General features: G+C 40.9%; 1 long non-coding RNA gene across 1 annotated transcript in view; it reads right to left on the bottom strand.

Annotated features, from left to right (window-relative positions):
* Positions 1-19,904, bottom strand: part of LOC146822977 (uncharacterized) — a 95,078-nt gene extending 75,174 nt beyond the window's left edge. Inside the window, exons 1-2 of the long non-coding RNA XR_014961864.1 lie at positions 19,859-19,904; positions 19,648-19,767 (exon numbers count right to left, since the gene is read on the bottom strand). This is a non-coding gene — a long non-coding RNA (uncharacterized LOC146822977). The remainder of the gene's footprint in view (positions 1-19,647; positions 19,768-19,858) is intronic.
* Between the last annotated feature and the right edge of the window lie 3,171 nt (positions 19,905-23,075).

Below are 23,075 nucleotides of genomic sequence, written 5' to 3'. Positions count from 1 at the left end.
ACACTTGCAAAAAAGGTGCCCCCACCTTAAGTCAGCGCCCAGTGCAGTGGCGCACCTCCCTAGAGCCGGCCCTGGGCCAAGTCGTTTCTTTGGAGCACCGTGACCCTGGCACAATACTCTTTGAAGCCCAAGAGATGCACTTCGTGGAATCAGATGGGCCTGGCCCTCGTAGAAGTTTGATGTTTAAGGAGCATCTCACATTAACTTCCAACTTCTGTTCGTTAGCAGGTTAAATGTTGTTCTTCACCATATGCGAAATAACCATAGAATTAAACTGCTTCTTCATTCAGAAGAGACAAGATAGGTGACCCAGTGGGTAAGTTAATGGTAATTTGATCATGAGACATACATTCGAATCCTAGCTTGCACACTTCATCAGTTTGTGTGATCCCAAACATATCACTTTATTTCACTGTCTGCAAACACTAAGGGGCCTATTAGCATGGCGGGCGGATTGCCACCCCCCGACCGGCGGTGGTGATCTGCCTGCCAAAACACCCCACCGGACGGCCTTTTACCCCCTGCCACATTAGCATGGTGGGGGGTACCGCAGCGGACGGAAAGACCGTCTGCCGCTTTTCCGTTTGCCGCCGGTAGGCAATCATCACGATTGCCTACCGGGTGGAAAAGTCCTACAATATGGTGGCGATGCCTTGCAGGCACCGCCATCCATATTACAATGTGGGCGGTGTTATGCCTTTCCATGGCGAAGACTCCGCCATGGAAAGGCATGCAGTAATGGCTTTGGGGGCCCACTGTGGCCCGTGAGGGGGTGGGGGCTGCACTTAGGGTGTACCCATGGTACCCCCCTACATTGGCATACACAAGGTGGCAGGCACCACACAGTGCGTGTCACGTTCTGTATGCCAATGCACAACATGCATTTTCTACATTGTGGCAGGTGCTGCTCACAGCACCGCCCGCCACAATGTTGAATATGCCGGATGCATCCTAATTGCCGGTGCGGGACTGCCGCACCACTAGTGGCCGGTCCCAGCACCGCTAGGGCGGCGGGTGGACTGAAGTCTGCCCGCCATCCTAATGGAACACATAGAGTGCACAGAAACAGGCAACCCACAGGATCAGCCGTATACAAATATATCTACTTTGTAAGACAGCTGCTTGTTGCCGTTGCATACCTGCGCCAACAGCTGCTTGTTGCCGTAGCATACCTGCGTCAATAGCACTGAGCGATAGAGCACAGTTGCCCCAATTATGAAGTTGCCATTTAGCACCGTCCCTCTGCGTTAGGCACAAAAATATGCCAAATTATTGCCCGATTTCAAACCTGATAAAATTGCCTTTTATATGGCTAGATTACACTGGAACGCCTGTTGAACATGTGCCTCCATGCTACAGCCGCTGCTGTTTGTACCCCAGATATGGGCTTTCCGCTGAGGATGGCTACCACAATGCTCTAGCAGAAGAAGTTGCAGAGGCAGTGTGCGACGACCATGGCAAGAAGGAACTGCTTCTGGGCTTCCCTCCAACTCCTGCAGACCTCATAAGTGTGCCGACATTACATCTCAAATCAATTAGCTCCACGGAAAACAGAACAGCTGTTGTAATCCTAACACCGTCTTTTCGTGTTCAAAATATTTTCTTAGGATTTTTTGTAAACATGACAACCAAAAAAAGATACAGTGTTGTTATATATAATAAAATAGTACTAACATTAAAATATTATCTTAACAATATCCATATACCAAAAGTTTACCATTGTCATTTAAACAGTAAAATTATAAAACGTTGAAAAAAGAACAAACAAGGCTACTCCTCCAAACAGAAATTATACAAAACTATTAACAGAAGCAAATAGTGTTATTAAATATTTTATAAATACGTTTTAATATAATCCTCAATTGTTTTCCATAACTGTTGAAAAGACGATGTATTACTATTTTTAATGTTCCCTTGTAAGATAATTGAGCACCAGATCTAATAAAAATAACATATGACCACCATACATAGATTGAGATTGTTTCCGAGGATTTCCAATTGGAAGTAATGGATTTAATAGTAATAGAGATAAGGAGATTAAAAAGTTTAGACTGGGGTTCCAATAGGGTAGATGATAGTACGTAAGATTTACCAATAAATATGTTCTAAGAGAGAGACTTAGAAATAGGAAGTATTTTAACACTGATATCTCAAAAGAAATTCCAGAATCAAGCTATTATATTACATTCAAAAAGCATATGTTTCAACGTAACATTATAACATTTGCAGTTCTAACAAAGTAGTGAGTCTTTAAGTTTAGCCTTTAATAATTTATAGGGAGTCCATAGACAATTGAACAAAGTAAAGACGTTGGTTTGGGATAATGATACAAGAAACCATCCTGAAATATTGATGGCCCATATTTGTCTTCACTCTTTTAACGAAAGATTCAGGGAAAGTTCTGCATTCCAAAAAGTGGATAAAAAGAAAACGTTAGTAGCATTTGTACAATGAAATTGTTCATAAAATTTAGTGACAGTATGTTGGGGAGCAGAAAAAGTTTTAATACAATTTACCGAATCTGGAACCTCAATTTGGGAAAGTACATTTGGAAAGGTGTTAAGCAGTGTATTACAAAGAAGTTCAAATTTAATGGCTTCGGTATTAGGTAACATGAATCTGGCCTATAGTTCAGAGAAGGATAATAAAGCTGTATCTTCATAGATATCCTGGAGAAAGAAAATGCCAGCTGAAATCCATAATTCTAGAATGTGATTGTATGATTACATTTTAATGCAGGATTATGACAAAGGGAGATCATAGTAGAATCTAAAATACGTGATGAAAAGGATGTGTCAAAATCATTAATAATCAGTCTCGTGGATGCAATAATTGGGGAGGATTTGAAAAGTTTATTTGAATTAGACATGGACAAAAGTGATGGGAGAGGAAATGGTGATACTAAATTGCGCTCAATCATTTAGTGGAATAGTTAGGGTCCAGGCACGAGAACCAAAGTGAACCTTGTTTTAAAAAATAAATGCTTTATGATATTTGGAAAAATCAGGCATACTAAATCCACCATTCAGTTTAGACGGTTAAGTTTAGTGTAAGCAATACACGGGGTTTACAATTCCATATACATTTAGAAATAAGCTTATCAGATTTTTTGTAGACTGAGAGGGGCAATTGTATTGGGATCATAGACAAGGTTTAAAAAATAATTGGGGCTAATACCAGTTTAACGGTTTCAAGTTTCCCCCACCATGATAAGTGTAAGATGGACCATTGACAATTTTTTCTATAATATTGGTAAATAAAGAGTCACAGTTAAGAGTAACAGAGTGCTTTAAAGGAAGTGAAAAGAGTATATCTAAATATTACATTTTCTCTTTTTTGCTAAATAATTTCAGTATTGTCCAATATTGAAGGTGTATAGTACACGTTCAGGGGAAAAAAATAAATCTGTTTTATGAGTATTCAAGGAATAACTAGTAATAGTAGAATATTTGTGTATGACATCTAACACAGCCGGTAGAAATGTGGCCGGATTGCAATGATATAATAGGACATCATCTGCATAGGCAGATGTTTTAAGGTTCACATCCGCTTACATAATTCCTTCAATATCAACAGAATTTTGAATGTGGGAAAGAAAAGGTTTGATTGCCAATAAAAAAAGAAGAGGTGACAATGGGCAACTTTGCCGGGTTCCTCTATAAAGAGGGGAGCCATATAAAGTTGATATCATTTTTGTAAAGTTATTACCAAAATTAAAAGAAAAATGTGTTGGAAAGAGAAATTGCCAGTGAACGCTGTCTACGCGCCTAAAGCTAGTGAGCCAGCAGGAGAGGTGAGGGTAGAGGCCTTATCAATAAAATGAAAAAGGAGTCTTGTGTTATTGACAGAGAAACGTTTTGACATAAATCCAGATTGATCTATATGAATAAGGGATGGCAAAACTTGAGCTAATCTGGTGGTAAGAATTTTTGCAAACATTTTACAATCCTGGTGGATCAGAGAAATAGGACGATAATTTGAAACTTTGGTATTGTCTTTATCTGGTTTAGGTAAAACTATAATTAACGCCTCCGTAAAAGAGCTACCAAGTAAACCAGATTGAGCAAATGTAGTGAACAGGTGATGTAGGTGAGAAATGAGAGTGTCAGCATAGGTTTTATAAAATTCTGCAGAAATACCATCAGGGCCAGGATATTTTTTAGGTTTAAGCGATTGAATGGCAAATAAAAGTTCATCTGCCGTGATAGGGTTGTCTAATTTGATTTTGTCAGACTGGGAAAGTTGAGCTAGACTGGCAGAGATAAAAAAATTATCAATAAGTTGAGGATCTAGAAGGTTCGGGTTACTATACAATGTGGAGTAGAATTTAAGAAGTTCATCTATAATGACTGGCGTAGATACAACAACAGTACCATTGTGTCTGTGGATAGCATGAATTTGATTTATATCCTTCTTGATAGGGAGATAATTAGCTAAGAGTTTTCCTGACTTGTTGGCATTAAAAGCAAATTTAGCTTTCTGGTTGGTAATCTGTATACCAGCTCTTTCACTCAACATGGAATTATACTCATATCTACATTTTTGAAGTTTGGTTTTAAAATCAATATTCTATGAAGAGATAAACAGTTGTTCAAATTTTGAAATCCGTTTTTCTAGGTGTAACAGTTTGGTGTTAAATGATTTATTTTCATGTGCCATTATAGAAATAACAATTCATCTTAAATAAGCATTAAAAGCAACCCATTTTACAATAGGGGAGGTAACATCATCATGGTTATGTAAAACATATTCATGAACAGCTTTTAAAATGGTATCTTTATGAGCATCATGAAGAACAACATCCACATTGATGCACCAACGAGAATGAGAGACTGAAAAATTACCTGTTTGTAAGTGAGACTTCAATACTACCAATAGTAGGTCGAGTTATAGTTTTCACTAAGTCTCTAGAGACCAACAAATATTCTAAACGTGAGTGAGAACTGTGGGGATTAGAGAAAAATGTGAATTATTTCTGGGTGGGGAAATGTAATCTCCAGATGTCAACCAATTTAGTGTTCTTAAATAACATTCTGCGGGAATGAAACTCTTCAGGAGGAGTATATTTGGTGGAAGATAGTCTATCTAAAAGGGGGTCACTAATCAAATTAAAATCGCCCCCCAAATGAAGGAAACTTTCCCAAATTGAAGAATCTCAGAAGTAATACGGCACCAAAAATTAGGGTCATCTGCTGTTGGTCCATAGATATTAATTAGGTGTAAAATAATATCTCCAATTTTAACTTTGACTAAAAGCAATCTCCCATCTAAATTGGATTTCTTGTCATGAACTTGCAGCTAAAGAGTTTTTTTAAAAAGAATAGCCATGCCATTCTTTTTACCTTGCACAGGGTAGGAGATAATCTGGCCAACCCACTTCTTTTGCATGTATGTTAAAATGGTGTCATTGATGTGGGTTTCTTATAGAAAACAAATATCAGCTTTTTGCCTACATAAATAGTCTAAAATATTTCATCTTTTTACTGGATGATGTAAGCCTTTGACATTCAGTGAAACAACTTTAACTTTAGGAGAACTACTCATAGATTATGAGGTGAAAAAGAAGGAGAATAGAGAAAGAGTGGACAAATGAAAATACACAACAGGAGTAGTATGAGAGACCAGAGAAGTAGCCAATGAACATGGAGGACATAAAAACAAAAAGACAAATATATATACAAAGTGGAGAAACATACATATACAAAGAAAAGACACACACGTGCATCCAAGAAGAGATAAAAGAGGAGGGCGGTACACCCGTACTAAAAGGACTATTATAATAATAATAGGAGTATTACTAGTTGGATGTCAAATATACCTATGAGTTATCACAGTGGTAATAAAGCATAAGTAGTAGCACTAATAGAATAACTTCAAGTTGGAGAGACATGAGTATCCATTGATAGAGGAGAGTGGTTGTCTAGGAAAGCTTGAAGGTCTTCCGGTCGATGAAAGGATTTGGAGATGTCGCCTTTCCAAATATGCATTGTGGATGGATCGAAGGGGCCATAATTGAAGCCAGAGTCTCTCAGTCGTGGTCTCAGCGATGCAAAATCTCTTCGCATCGCAACCGTTTCCTTGGTGAAGTCCTGATGGATGAAAATCTTCGAACCATTAACTAGAAGAGAAGGAATCTCACGAGCTGCCTTCCTGATAAGGACGAGGTGATGATGGTATAGAATCTTGAAGATGACTTGCCTGGGTTTAGTTTGGCCTGGTTTATGGTGAGATGGAATACAATGTGCTTTATCTATCTCAAATTTTTCTGAGAACTTCACATTCAATAAATTAGGTAGCAGATTCTTTAAATATCGCTTGCAATCATTCCCTTCAATGTCTTCAGGCAAATTAAACATACTTAAGTTATATTGCCTATTCCTGTCCTCTAAATCAAGCAGTCTGGTACTTATGAAGGGGATTTTTGTAACCATTGGCAAAATCTGATCTGTTTTGGTTATAACGTCATGCAGCTTGATCTCATTATCTGCAACCTTCATTGAAAGACTGGCCATGTCTTACCGTAAAATTTTTATTTCCATGGCAATATTGTCAGTGTTTGATCTAACTGCCTTTAATTCCTCCAGAATAGTAATAAGGGAAGGTTCCAATGATTCAACCATCTATGACTTCAAAGATGCAGTGGAAACTGCTTTTTTACGCTTATTTGCTGTAAACTTATTTTCCATTCTCAAGAAAATAAAGAAACGCAGGCAAAAGTTGTCAAATATACAGTAAAAATAAAGATAAGTAATTGAAACCAGTGCAGCAGCTAAAACTAGCTGTGTGAGGAAAACAAGGCCGAAGCCGAGCCCTCTCTTGGTGTAGAAGTCCGCCTGCCTGACAGGAACCTCAGAGCAAGCTGAAGGGAGTCTCGGTGGAGAAGAGCCTGCAGCTGGAGGTGATCCAGAAATCACCAAAATCGCCGGAAAAGCCGAAGAAATGCTCTCCTTAGAGCAGGTAAGAGGTGCTAATAGCAGGAAATGCCGAAATCCTGCAATTTAAGCTTAATTAACCTCGTTGTATGGACGGGTGAGCCGGAGTTTATTTCTGAGCTGCCATCTTGTTTTGCGCGCTTGCACGTCTCTTAACATCATCAAAAGCATTGCACACAAAAATTTTAAAACAAAAAGCATATGGGGGAGCGCCGTGCGGCGCCAAACAAGATGGCCGCCTAATAAGGAGCTTCAATCCGCGACGGCAGATGCCGCAGTGATTCCTGCGGTTCCAGCCCCCTTTTCTGCTTGAAACGGTGCTCTAGAGTTGCAGTTGTAAAAGTGAAACTGGGGTGGGAGGTATGAATATAACAAAAGAGAATGGAATGGCCTTTTGAAATGTACTGAACGCTAAAATGGTGGAGTGAGAGACCAAATTGGAGGTGAGAGAATGTCGCAAATAACCTTAAATATGTAGGAGATGTAGGAGAAGAAATATCTCCACATTTTTTATTATGTGAAGATAAAGAGGGCAACAAATAAAAACTGAAAACGCACATTTCTGCTGTCCTTCCAACTGCATAAACCGAGTTAAGCGGGCAACCTACAGGGCTATGTGCAGGACCATCTGAGTATTTCCTGAAATCTACGACTTGCATAGAATTTCAGGAGTATTGCTTGGAATTTATGTACATTTAAAAAACAAAAATGGATAAATTATTGAAAATCATAGAAATAATGCTACAAACTTCAAAATAACGTGGCCCAGAGAGAGTGAGGAAGAGGTGTATGTTGTGCTTCCTGCACAACTATAAGCTAGAAAGAGATGATAAAGATGAGCCCAGAGTCACTTTCATTGGTGCAAATTAATTCAAACATTTACAGCCAGACCTTTTTTGTTGAGTGATTCTCCTTAAGAGGTGTGGGTACCCCCAAAAACGCTCTGCTAGCTGTGCCTTAGGGAAGAGACTATAAGATGAGGAGGCTAAATGAGGCCTGGAATGTGGTTGCCTGCTTTCCCAATCAAAGAGATGTGGCCTGGCAGGTAGAGCTGGGTTTTTGTTCTTGTAGCAGGGACCACGTCTAATTTGCAGGTGTTGGCCCACTTTTGATTAATGAATTCCCGAATTTCCATCCATCACGTTTTTTTGCTGCCAGAGTGAGTCAGCCCATGTGGTTCTGCCCCAACGTGGGTCCCTTGTTCACTGTACCGTGCAGTCTCACAGAGAGAGTACAACAAGACTGAAAAAGGCTGAGACAGGTCTGGGGTTGGTTATCTTTTTGTTCGAAGGGACTGTGCCCTGGCAGTTCGATTATTCCTATTGGAGTAGAAGCTGATTTGTATGGCCACCTTCTGTAGTAATATAAACATGATAAGAGAACCTTTAGCAAAGCTAATAGGTCTGGTATTTTGCTACCATGGTATGTTCGAAAATAGCTGGGAGAATTTGTATGTTGCCGCCCAGTCTTCTTAGAAATAAACTCCGATAATGCAGCAACATATTGTGCTAAATCATGGGCTACAACATTATGGAACCCGGGGTAAGATCCATTTGCTGAACAGGCTGCATTAGCAGAGTTAAGCTATATCCTCAAAGTTAAATCTCATGAAAAAGAATTAGAAAATGAGGGTTGTTCTGCACATGGAGAATTTAAAAGGCCTAGGCACACACCAAGTATATACAAGAAAGAATGCATACAAGGTCTCAATTGAATGCATACTATACTACAAGTCATGATGTATTTGCATTCTCACAAAAGGACTAATTAATGCCCCATCATCAAAAAATAATGGGAACACAGAAGTACAATGTAACAATCCACACAATGTCATAGCCTTGAACAGCCCATCCAAGGAATGGCACTCAATGAAACAAGAAAAGAAAGACAATACCTGTAGGGGACTGATGTTTTTCAACAATTGTCTTGAACATCTCTTATCTTTTCATTTCATTCAATATCTCTGACTCACCTTGTGAATTTTGATTTAGTTTTGTGGGTGATGTTTCTGTACAATTTTGTAGGAGCAAAATGCATGCGCCTTTTACTCTATCAGACAATCCTATTCTTAACAATATGCCTGTGCTATTGCTCCCCTGGATATTCTATGCTCCTGATGGGCTTCAATGCATCAGACTTATACATCCAGAGCCTGGATAAAGTGATGCAATATTTTGTGACCCCTCAATACACCAATATATTTACATCCTACACACAGGAACTATGGGCCTGATTTTGAGTTTGTAGGACTAGTTACTCTGTCACAAAAAAATAACAGATATTTCATCCACCTAATTGCGAGTGTATTATTTTTTGGGGCACTTGTAATAAGGTTCAGAGTTTTCCGTCATGTTTGTGACAGAGTATCCATCCACCAAACGCTAAATCAGACCCTATCAGGGACGTAAAACAAGACCCTGCCGCCCGTGTGGTGCAAGCCCCCCCCCACCAATGGAAGACTGAGGGGCCCCTCATTACATTCTGCATGGAGCCTCAGCATTTTTCATGACCCCACTGGACCCTATGTTGAATTCAGAACTGCCATTGCCCTTACTAGCACCACACGTACCCCTATCAACACACCCCAGGTCAGACACTCTCTCTTTTCTTTAAAAAAAAAGTCACTTCAGAAAAACTCTTGGCCTGCCATCTAACCTCAGACTCTTCAAGGCCTCACTGTCTGCTGCCTTTAATAGGATACAACACAACAGCCTCCTCTGCTACTTATAATCAGTAGTAAACATCTCAGAACATTTACTCAGCTGCTCACATCCCTCTTTTTAATTTACATGCAATAAATGCTTTCCCTTTCATTTTCACTAATGTGGAAAACACACAGATAAACCTATATGCCAAAGAAAACAAAGACCAGTTAGCAAAGATAGTTGAAAGTCTAGACTTGGGCCAAAGCCACTAACTTCAACAACTCAATAGGCCCTTCGACACTTTTTTGGGGATGCATTTCCTACAAGGTAAGGAACTAAGAGTTATCTGTTATGCGTATCTCAGTCTCAGAACCTTTATAGAAACTAGAGTCAAATCACTCTTGTACCATCTGATGCTCCTAAGTAACCCTGCCTTACATTCCTCCCAAAAGGTTACTGATATTATGGGTGCATCAGACAACTGACAGACAATGCAAAACCTACCTATCATTGCATTTCCAGATAAAAATGTGATGGCTCCAAAAAGAACCGACACAAGTGTGTCATAATTAGCCTGAGTCCCTGAAAAAGCCAAAACGTTTTCCAGAATTTTGAGCCTCATATGTAAATGCCTAAATGTTGGACTCTCCTCACTGAAATCTAAGATTACACAATACCCACCTTCGCTGTCTCTTTGCTGTCAACAAGCCAATATCCTACAGCTCTTGAGATCTAATTAAATGAGGAGACAGAAATTTCACATCTTGAACAGCTTCTATCATGACATGCTCAATGCCCAAGTTCAGTCATCTATTTTTAAATTTCCCACCTCTGGCTGTACTGGAGACGACAATCTCTGCAACAATGTACTCACCTTACTTTGCTTTGCTGAGGAGATACAGTCACGGTAAGCCTGACCCTTAGGCTTCATTGTGGGGTGCTTCGCAATTGTCACTTGTGTCACTGTCTGCCAAATGGTTCTGACAACTGCTCACAGGTAAACAGTGTGATTTACCCTTTTAAGTTTAGTTTTATTTATAGGAACATAAGATATTCAAATATTTAATCATAAGAAATACAAATACTAATTCAAATCTTATAAAAAGATAAAAGTGTAAAGCAAAATGTGCCTACTTAAGACTATAGATCACTATCCCTTTATATATGGCAGACCAGTTGCTGTATACACTGATATGTCAATATCCTTACGGTAATAAGGGAAAATAGTTAACATCAAATGCAGACATGGAGCCTACAAAGATTACATTCCCAAAGTCACAAATTGTGCACTGACTTTTTACTGCAAGGGACATCAGACCACCATCCCCATGACTGCATTCCAAAACAAAACACTTCTTTTAAAATGCAACCAATGTTCCTGAAAGGAACTGGTGCCGCTTTTAGAAAAAAAAGATGTTCCTTTTTGAAAACTTTGCGGGGAGCAGTGAATGGTCCCTGAGGAGGTTGAGATGTATCACCACAGGGGAAGGAGTCCTAAGGGGATGCCTTCCACTTTCCAACTCAGTTACCACCATAGTCGGGGCACAGTAGTCATCAATGCAATCGCATTTGTAATAGTAATGCATTAATACATTCTTTTACAAACAAGAATAAGGAGGGAGACGTCCCTTTCACACCACCTCCTATTTGTGATTTGGAAAGAATCTCAAATGTCCTTTACAGGTCAGGAAGAATTTCCCAGCTCCTAAAAAAACTTTCACACATAAAGAAAACCCCTTTTGCTGTTACAAACCCTATGATTTTGCATATCACAGAGTTTGCAATTGGAAAAGGGCTTTCTAAATTAGATCCCATGCTTCTTATAACTAATATAAGATCTATAAAAATGTAGAAATTGTAAGACTATAGGTATAGCTAAGTAAATGGCAAATCTCTGAACCTTTCTTACTTACATATGGTGAGTCTCTACTATAGTCGACATATTTCCAGCACATTCACAAGTCAAAAATAGTAGGCCTGGGCTAAAAATCAGTTCCGCTCGCGGAAATTGCGATAATTTGACATTTTTGCGTTCCGCGGAGAGCGCGAAAATGTTAAAATTTCTGCAATCCGCATTTTACCGGAAATATTTTGCTTGCTCGCGCTGTAAAATAATACATTCTTGCGTGCGCGCGATCGCCTTACCTGAATCCCCGCGTTCGCCAACAATTTTTCCCGATCCGGTCGCGTTCTCCACGAGATGTTGGATTGTTGGTAGCCATTTGCGCTGTCTCGCGACAGTTCGCACCCGCAGTAACATCATTAGTCACGCGATCACGTCTTTCTTCTCGCGATCATGCACTGCGAGACAAGTGAAAACCAGATGGCCGCGCCCGCGAGCAACCGCATGGGTAAGTTGGCGAGCCGCGACCACGCAGAACATACCGCGAACGGGCGGGAAAAAAACTTCCGCATCTTCGCGACATTTCCGCATGTTTGCGGAGATTTTTAACATTTTCGCGATAATTTGCGAAAGTGAATTTCGCAAATTCCGCCCACCCCTAAAAAACAGTCCAGTATCTGTGTCGCCTAAAGTTTATGATGCTTTCCATGACTCATTTAACTTATTTTCTTTGTTTATAATCTTCTAACTGACCCTTTACATACAAGACAGTTTACTTATTTCGCTAATTCATTCTTCTATTCTGCTATTTTGCAGACTTCTAATTTTTTAGGGTTTGTAATTTCTTTGCAGAGACTGGTTCTTAATCCATGTTTTCTTTCTTTGGATGATGTGTTCTTCATTTTCAAGTCAGTTAAAATGTTTCCAAAATGTGCTTTTACCATTGCGTTTGTTCAATGAGCCATGGACGTCAAAGCATGATCAATATAACTTAGTAGAGACGCGTTACCCCTGTCTCAGCATTCATATTCATTAAGTTATCCAGTGCATGATGCATTAAATATATATATATATATATATATATATATATATATATATATATATATATATAAATAAAAAATAAACAACCACATATTGCAGTTACAAACAGAAATGCTAGTTTTCTATTATGTATATACATCAATTAGAAGGTGGTAGTTATTCAGAAGGTGCTTGATTATTAATAAACAACTCATTTGTTCCACTAAAAGAAAAGAATAGAAAAGAAAGGAAAGGAAAGGAAGGAAATGAAAAGGAAAAGAGAAGAAAAGGAAAGGAAAGGAAAGGAAAAGAAAGGAAACGAAACGAAAGACAAGGAAAGAAAAGAAAAGGAAAGGAAAGGATAGGAAAGAAAAAAATGAAAAGGATGGGAAGTAAATATTTTCTAAAACGCTGAGAATAGTCTTTATGAAAGACAGCAACACATCATTACTGCAAGCTGCATATTTGCTGTGGAGAATGATTGCTGGTTGCTTCATCACAAACATTTAACATCCGTGGTTGGAGTGTCACTGTTTTTGTTTGCTACATTTCTGTATTGGAATCCTGCGTTACCTCATTTTGGTTTTGAATACTGACATATTTACTGAGGCTTTGCTTTGTTTACTTATTACTCTCATATCTATGCAGAGTCTTCCGAATACATATATCAACGTACGTAGTTTTGGCTGCGATTGCATTTAGTTGGTTCGGGAAGGTGATAGAAACTTCACTCGAATATTTGACACATTTGCAAGCCTGTGTTTTACCCGCTTATTGGCACCGTAATGACCGACTTCGCTATCAAGGCTGTCATCAATGATTACAAATTGCTGTTGGGTATTTGTATCCTTCATTTAATTTTACAGATATGACATGTATTAGTACACCATAACTGAGAAGCACCCAGAGGCTGGCTAGGTGTGCAGAGCATGGGAGGGTAGGAAGTGACTGATCAGTCTGGCAGTAGGTCGTGTGGTTAAAAATGTTAATTATAGAGTCTATGATGCGCTGACATTCTCGGGAGCCAAGTACAATGATTATATAGGTATAAAGCTAAAGGCAAAGTTAGAATGGCCTTTGAACCCCATTCACTTGGCGTTAACATTCATGGCCAAGTGTGTTGTTAAAGGTCAGAACTGACAAAGATTCCTACACACATTTATTGGAGGGGCAAACACGCCTACATAGTTGCACCTACATTCTATCTCGTGTTGAGCAAGGGCCTGTGTGCTATCAAATTCATGATCAGTGTGTTTTCAAATGCATTGTGGCCCCACTATTTCCTAGATACTCTGTTTACAATACCCCACCAGTACTTGCAACAGTGACTTTGAACCCTAAGCATTCTTGAGCAACAGTACTGGCAGTGAATGCTTTCGAAAACTGCTTTAAAATCCTGTCTAATTCTTGCAGACCTGCTAACTCACACGGCGGCACCGCGTGGCACACGATATCTGCTCCCTTCACACGGCCATCCTGTGAGAAGCCAATATCACACAGTGGCAGGGAAAGCGAGCTGGAAGCCACTACATAGAGTGGATTTCCAGCTTGGCTTTTGAGGATCTGAGCAGCCAATGTCCATTAAACGGGTGCGAAAACACCCAGGACATCACCACGAGCCTTAGCAAGCTTTTTTGGGCTACGGAGGATGGCAAACGTGCCTCTTAGGTACTTCTTGGCACGCGGTCTGCCCCTTCCAACGCTCCACTCCCTCCTCACATGGTGTTTTTTTTTTCTTTTTTAGTTGGCAGGTCTGTTCTTGGATTTATTTACTTGGTTTTTTTTACTAAGAAATAAGCTGTTGTTCCGGGTTGAGCTGGGGATGCTGGGGTCTCATGTAACAGAACCTCACAAGGATGTGTTCTTCTCGTTGTTGGGATGAAGGATGCTCTCGCCTCAATTGGGGTTGGTGGAGGATTGCGAAGGAGCTGCCAATGATATCATTAACATGGGTTTTAATGGATAATATAGCAGGGACAACGTGGGTGACGGGGCTGTCGAGGTGTGGTGGAATGGTGTGCTTTGGTTTGGATTTGTTGGTTGTTAACAGGGATGTTCTATGCTAAATTGTGGTTGATCTCCCTATGTATGATGGGACAACTATTTTATTGTGTTAATATGTCCAAGTTATATGAGATATACGACCTGAAAATTGCAAAAATTACATAAAAAAAGAAAGAAATAGGTCATTGTGGAAACATTTCAGTTAGGGCAGTATGTGATTTAATCTCAAAACAACATCATATAAATGTATCGGTCGTGTTCTTTGTGTACTCCCTCTGCAGTGTTTATGTTCGTAAAAGATTTTAGAGGCACAGTCAGTATAAGTCAGTTAATAAAAATTCATATAATTGATTAATTTATGAGTGTAGTGCAACGTGCTGCTAAGAGGATCTTAGCACTTGACATGGACTAATTAAACACCTTGTCCCCAAATGGAGAGTGTTCATGTTCTGCTTGCATGAATGTCACAATCACACATCAATCTAAAAATAATCAGGAAATCAATGTAGTAGAGAATATTGCCAGTAGCTCATTTATTCAGGGCGTAATCTTTTAAAAAGTAGGATTCAAACCAGATTCCATACCTGCATTCACTCCTTGTTTGCACTCTCTGACCACACTGGGCCACACATCCTCAGGGAAATGATTTATGCAGTGCATCTGTAATTAGTGTGCAAGTTTGCACTGACTGATTACAAACTCTTTCTCTTGTGCATAGCAAATTCTGGGGCAAAATCTATTCTGCTCTTCTTGGACACCTAGGGTCTTATTATGGGTTTGGCGGTCCCATGGACTGCCGTATTGGGGGAATCGTCTTTAGGACAAATTCGGAATAACGTTGTGTCTTCACAGCGCCGGCAACAGAACGTCTTTAGCACGCATTTGTTCTGCATGCAACGTTACAACGACTTACTTTAAGGGGGGCACAATGGTGAAGTGGTACCTTCCCTATTGCTGCACAGACTGGAGTTGGAATACTAAATGAAACTATTCCAACATTCAGCACCCCCCTAGGGCAAGTCATTAAAACAACTTGCATGCAGAAATAATGTGTGCTAAAGATGCATTCACTCAAAAGATGGAGTTTACTAAGGCATGCATGAAAAACGCATGCGCAATTCCATTATACACTCCCATATTGGTGGTGGCGGTCCGAGCATGGAGAGCTCGGCGTTCTGACCACCGTATCACAAGTTGGGCGGTTCTCCTTTGTGAAGACCACCGCTGGGCCACCGAGACCGCTAGCAGACCGCCGACCGCCGGGTTCGCAACCAGGGAAAGGCAGCTGCCATAGGACGGTATAGGGGAGCTGCACCGCCGTCCTTATTATGAGTTGCTTGTTCCACGAGCGGACTGCTGCAGTCCAACAACCTGCTTCAAGGTGGCGGTGATAAAGGAATTGGGGTGCGTACTTACCCCTTTCTTGTTCCTCCAGGCAGATTCCATTATGGATCCCTTCATCCAGGTCCCCCCTTCGCAGCAGGATCTTCATGCCGCAGATTAGGACTCTGTTTGCGGTGATCTACAGGTAAGTGCCCACATATGAACTGAACCCAGTAATGGGTATATGGTATTTTCCCACATATATCATGCATATGTGTGCATCCGACACATCTGCAGTCTAAATGAACACACAGGGATTGATATATTTGGGAAAGTACTCACCACCTCTGCAAGATAACTGCCTCCACACAGCTGGCCCCGTGGTCAACTCGTAGGCTGCTGGCGGGGGTGGGCATGGGCACAGTCTTACGGTGGTCAGACCGCCAAACTCGTAATAAGACCCCTAGACCATGGCTTAAAATATGTACTGTGGTACCAGAAATATCTTTTCAGGTGCTTACAATGTAGGTCTGTGTAAATAGAAGTAACAAAAATTTAGATTTTGGTTTTTCATTTAGGTGCGTCCTATGGGTATTATTGCCACGCTATTTATGATACTCCGTCACCTAATTTGGTTTGCCTGGCATTGTATCTTTACATGCCTAATATGTGTTTTCTTCCCGTGTGCTTTGGACACTGCTATAGATAGTGAGTGTCTGCACCAGCCTGCAGGGTCGATTCTGGGGGTTCATGGGATTTCCTTTTCCCACTTGCATCGTTCGCCCTTGAGGTTACACTAACTGTGTTCCACCTCTTTGTGGTAGTGCACAACAAGTATGCCTCCTGGAGGCCTCTTCTCCTCTGTGCTCGTGTTCATAATTTGGAGCAGAGACAAAGCCTTCCTCTCATTTGCATGGTGCCGCGCCCCTTGCAAATGAGGGAATGGTCATTCAGATAGCAAAGGTGCTACTTGTGCACAGTGCTATGTGTAAAATAGAAAAGGCTGCACCAGTGCCTGTGGCCCCTTCTGTAATACCATTGTATGCTGGGTGTTAAGAAAGAGGACACACACATGTAGTATGGAACCAGAAGTGCTCAGACACCTGCAGAAAGTTTGCCACCGACCACCACACAGTTTGCTCTGAGAATGTATAGGGTGAGATTGCATAGGAGGACTGTTAGATATTGGGTATCTAGTTGGCAGATGTTTGCACCCTGTCCAAGTAGGGACCAAAATCCTGGTCAGATTAAGCTAGATACACATTTTAAATTAACCTGTGCTCACCCCTGGCGCTTAACACAGAGCAGGCAGGCATAGCTTAAGAGGCAACATGTCAAGTATTTATGCAACATGCACAGATAGTAACATAATGGAAACAACACAAAAAGACTCCATACAGGTTTAGAGTAAAACAAGACCAAAACGAAAAAAATCCGATCAGTAGAAGTCAAGCTTAGAATTTTGAAAGAATACATGCAAAATAGTGCTTAGAAGTCACTAGCGGTCAAAAGTTACCTTGAGGTCGGGAGGAACCTGTACAAATTAAAAGTTCAGGCTGACCACGATGGAGGGCAGACTGGCTATGAGACTCACACAGGTCCCACTGAAAAAGTACCTTGGATGGAGCAAGCGTCGATGTTAAGAGCACGATGAATCAGTTCCAATTCACGCAGTGGGTTCCCTCATCGTCATCAAGCTCCACAGAGATGAAGGGTCTGCATAATCGTCAAGCTGCACAGAGCGTCGTCGTGCAGGCTGTGAAACCGTGGTCATTGAACTGCCTCTGCTTCAGGGTCGAAGGGTGATGCATTGGTTCTGACCTGCTCAGTGGTAACGATGTGTTGGTTTTTGTAGGAAACAGCTACATAACCCAGTTTTGAAGCCCAGTACTGGAGGGGGCACCTCAGGCAAGGGTGGGACTCACAGATGGTAAGTCCAACACAGCACCATGAGAGTTGCAAGTCTTTTGTGTCCCTGAGAATTCAGAAAACAGGAGGCAAGCCAGCAAGCCCTTGGGGTCACTTTGGGTTCAAGTGAGATGGGTCCAGTCCTTGTCCTCAGCAGTGATCAGCAGGCAGCAGTTCAGCTCAGCAAAGCAGAGAAGAGGTTCCTCAGAACAGTCAGTCAAGGCAAAGTCGCAATCCTTACAGCAGAGCAGTTTTTACTCCAGCAGAGTTCTTCCTAGCTCCAGTAGTGTTCTGATCTGGTAGGGTAAGAGCCCCAGTACTTATAGCCAAAAGTCCCTTTCATGTAGGGTGTGACTTCAAAGCAGCTCTCTGAAGTGCACAAGGATCCCTTGGAACCTAGTCCTGACAGCCAGGCTATCTGTGGGGGGTAAATCAGTGCTTTGTGTGTGGACAGGACACTACCTATTGAAGTGTAATGTCAGCCCCTCCTATTCCTCCCTGCCCAGGAAGACCCATCAGATTGCAGCTGAGTGAAGACGAGTACTCGGAATGCAGATGAGCCCCACATTCCTTGTTTTTGGCTGTCTAGAGGTATTGCACAAAGTGTAGATGTCACCTAGCCTAGGTGATGTTGGAGACAGGCTGCAGGCAAACAGAGCAAAGTTAGGAGCAGAGAAATGTCTACTTTCTAAAAGTGGCATTTCTTAAATAGTAATGTCAAATCCAACTTAACCACTAAAGAGGATTCATTATTGCCATTCCAAAGATATGAAACATGATTTAGCTACTCCTTTCTAATCAGAAATTACAGCTTAAAAGTGTTTTAATGAAATTCCCAATGCTAACCTAAGAGAGGAGTAAGCCTCGCAGTAGTGAAAAATGAATTTAGCGGTTTGTCAATACCAGAACATGTAAAACTTAAAAGTACATGTCATACCTTTTAGTTATTTTTTTATCAAAACAAGCTCCGAACCGCTGACTTTATGAGGCTGTTTATTGATTATACAGACTTAGACCATTTATTGATTCAATTGGTCTGAAGTTTTTTATTTACTTCTATTTATGTTTATTTAAACATGATCAAACATTATGGAAGCATGCCCTTCAAAAAAGACAGACTACCTACAACATTTAACATATATGTACAGTGCTCAACATTGAATTAAATAAATATTACAACCAAGATACAACATAGACCAAATTTACATTCGAACAACAACCAGTCAATATTAAACATCACCGCCTTATGTTGTGGTTATTTCTACACCTTTAGTTGACAGAGCTATAAAGGCTGCGACCTACTGGGTACAGATTTTTAAAGGTCTAACTGGGCAAAATAACTTCAAACAAATCGCTCCACATTGAAAAGTATTGTTCAATAGTGGACTATCCCAGGAGGAATTAACGCTGACGCATTTCGAGCCCCTTGATCGATTTTCGGGGTTCTCTTCAGGGCATTTGACTGGATGAAATCTTGAAAGAAAGTTCCAGAAACATTGAATGTACCCCTCTCTTTGAGTCATTTCATGAAGACTACAATTTACCATGCTACAAGTAAAGTACCTGTGTAGTTTCTTAATAAAACTGAGTGTCCTTTGAGGATCTGGGGTTTAGTGATTGTGTGGGTAAACTGCAGATCTAGCTTGATGGTTCTGCAATTTAAGGAAAAGGAGGAATTTAGGGTTGTGAATTATCAACCATTTAAGATTGTTAACGGATTAGGCGTATTGGTTTCGCTCAACGTACTTTTGGCGCTTTCCATATGTGTTTATTATGCCATCAGAGAAGGGCATTGGACCGTGGCTGCTTAGCGTTGTTCTGGCACTTTTCTATTGTTTTCCAACCAGGTTACAAGCTGTGATAATTTTGTAAGTGGTTATACATTCCTAAAAGGAGGAGGTGAACGCGCTGTTATCAATACATTGTTTCAAGCTAAATGCAAGTTATGGGCATGGACTGTCGCTCAACTTACTTTCCATGCTTTGGTCATGAAAGAGCGTGAGCCGAAGCTACTTATCTTTTTCTCCTGCTTTTTCCTTTCAGGCACCCAGCATTAACAAGACGTGCTTGATCGAAACAGTGTTTCGCATTACTGAAATAAAAGCGGACACGCTGTCAGCGATACATTGTTTCAATGTCTATTTACAAAGTTCCTTTGGCGTTCGTGGCAGCGTTAGACTCACTTGCTTCCGAGGTTTCTCTTTAACGCGGTGTGCTTGATCTTCCCGCACTGCTGTGAACCGGGTTTCCGGTATCAGTGCCTTTCTATGTTCCTACCCAGCATTGGATTCTGGGAGTTGTATTTTAGGAGTTAATGTGATGTTTCAGTGCGCAATATTAGCAGGTTGTCAATTTTGGCTGATTGCTGATTTAAATTACTGGTAGTGGGGTGTGTTGATGATGTTATTGAAAATAGTTTATGAAAGCCACAGATTGGTCAAGACATGATAATTAGATCTTGCTTTGAAGCTCAGAACTAGTTCTCCCTATTTCAGACATCTCATTCAGGCCATGTACAGTGCTGTTAAATTTTAGTATTATGTATGCTTCTTCCTTCAAAAATGCAGTTTCACTGTCCATTTTAAATCCCGTTCACTATGGTTCATTTCAACAAAGTGGCTGACCATGGGGGCAGTGACTACTTTTGTTTCAATCCCAGAACGGCCTTTGTCTTACTTCCTGCTTGGTTTTCCCTATGTACAATTTTTGACACGGGCATACCACTGCATATATTAAGTTATTTGTTTTGCAGTTTGAAAAATCTTTTAGGGTCCATTTTATGTTGTGATGTATAAATTCAGAACCTCCGATTGTATACCTTTTAGTTACACAGCACCCTGCCCATAGGTCCACCTATGGCTTAGCTTAGGGCGGACCTATGTGTAATAAAAGGGTAGTTTAAGACTTGGCAAGTGGTTTTAAATGACAAGTCAAAGTGGCAGCAAACTGCACACACAGGCCTTGCAAAGGCACGCCTGAGACAGATTTGAAAGTCTACATGTGTGGGGGGCACAATCAGTGCTGCAGGCTCACTAGTAGCATTTAGATTACAGGCCCTGGGAATATGGTATACCAATGTACAAGGGACTTATAAGTAAACTAAACATGCCAGTTAGGTATTCACCAATGTCACAGAAGCAGATGCACTTTAACACTGGTTAGCAGTGGTAAAGAGCTCAGAGTCCTAATGGCAACAAAAAGATACAGCAAAAAGTGGAGGTAAGCAGGCAAATGGTTGGAGGACGCCCACCCTAAGGACAAGGACTTTAAAGTGAAATAACACCACCGAGGACCAGTAGCTGCTGCTCCCGATGGTACTAGGTAGGGCGGCAAGGGGGGGGCATAAATTCATTAAAAAAATTACATACAAAAAAAAGACTTACCTGATACTGCACTGCTCCATCTTCCTCCTCTCCTGATCCTCGGACTGGTGGACACTGCGCAGGCTCCCAGATGCCAATCCCAGCACTTCTCTCATGCTGGCAATGCTATTCCCAGCATTAGAGAAGCACTGGGATTGGTCTGAGCGCCAACAGGGACTGGGAGCCAGTGGCTTTTCTCCACTTGGCTGTACCACGCAGCTGGTTGGAGAAATGCTAAGTGCACATGACGGTTTGGAGGGCCAACCCATTATTCGCACTTAGGGCCTCATTACGATGTCGGGCAGAAACTAGCTAAGCGGACACAGACTAAACATGCAATTACAAGGCAATATATGTGGGAGTTCAGTTAATATGAACTGAGGTCAGGTGTGGAAAATACAAGAGACTGGAGAGAAGTTAAACATTTTTAACACAATGGAAATAGGGAAAGGTAAATGTAATTCACAGCATTAATGTGCGTAGCATGTATTGCACTAAATGACACATTGTGGTCATATAGAATGCAGTTGCACATGCCATAAACAGGCTATGTGTTGTACAAGCACTCAATAAAAGCAATCGGAAACAATGTTTTGTAATAATTTGTCAAAAAAACGTGAAATAAATCTATACACATGGCACAGAAAATAGGTGGTCTGTCTTGTGGGAGCACTGGAAAACAAGTATTGGCAAATACTATAAGCCTGAAGTTGGTCTCCAGCCTGTTGGCTTTGTCAATGCTTGTTTTCATTTCTCATGGTTTTTGCAAAGCTTTATTGTTGGGCAAGCTGCTAGGCCCTCGTAAATCAAAAAAGAAGCAATGCTGGCAAAAAGCAGACATTGTTTTGGTTCTCAAAAAGCATGTATTTCCGAAATAGTCACTGTCAGTTAAGAGAACTGCCTTGTGTGTGGTGTATGGAAGAAAAGGTAAGTGTAGAATTCCATCACTTACTGTGAAGTTAGAAGTGTGCTGACCTATGCCCCTTGCTGAATGGTGTAGCGGGAGCAAGAAAAATGTGAATGGCACAACAGACCAATGGATCATGAGGGTTTGCTGAAAGCCCTAATGACATATAATTTTAGTAAGTAGTAAATTAATTCAGATCTAAAAAGCTTATGTTGAGTTCAGAACATCAGCTTTCTAAAGAAATCTTTCTTCAGTAATATTAAAATACAAATACAACATGTGTGCATTACAACTTATTTCGTCTGGATGGCACATACATGAGATAGTGCCGTATGCACCAGGTAATAAGGGCACCTGGTGTACAGGCACCATCAATAATTTATGGTATAGAAGCCATATGGCCAGGGAAGGACTTTCACATCGCTTTTCCTGGCCACACCTGCCCTGAGCTCTGTACATTTTCGAGTGTCTGTTTTCAAAAAAGGAAGGTGCTAAATAGACTGATCAGTATATCTAAGGGAGGGTCGGTGGAGGTGGGCACACATAAGACTGCAATTGCAAGCCGTCTCTCACTTAACAGACAACTCAAAGGAGGTTATGGTGTGGTTCTAGTACCCCTCTATGATGAAGGGGCATCATTGCTTTCACAAATTGCATCCCCGTCCCATTTTTTAGGACTTGTTTCCTGTTTATTGGCAGCACAGGTTCTTTGGCGTTATACAAAATTGATAAAGCATTTGCTTATCCTTGGTTCTGGCGTCAGGGGCATAGTGGAATTCCAAGGTATTTTCCATGGACCAGAGGGAACATGAGTTAGGATATGCAAGGGGCCACATATATCTCACCTCTATGTCTTGGGTTCCACCAATAATCTGGTGAACCCGGCTCCCTTGCATGGAATCGGAGTGTAGCTACAGGCTTTTTGTCGTACAATACATATGCAAGAAACTTAGCCTATAGGCAAAGGGCAAAGGTATCTGTGGGGAAAAGCCACACATTCATAAGAATCCTTCTGGGGCATACCCTGATATCAATATATTACAATGTAGGTGTTGGTCTGAAGTTGCAGGATACAGGGAAATATTTAAACTTGCAAGTACTTGGATTGGAATTACAGTGATATGTCTAAAG

This window comes from Triturus cristatus, chromosome 5_2 (assembly GCF_964204655.1).
Source record: "Triturus cristatus chromosome 5_2, aTriCri1.1, whole genome shotgun sequence".
Lineage (NCBI taxonomy): Eukaryota > Metazoa > Chordata > Amphibia > Caudata > Salamandridae > Triturus > Triturus cristatus.
Note: the sequence above shows the minus strand (reverse complement) of the source record. Positions and strands in the feature narration are given on the sequence as shown.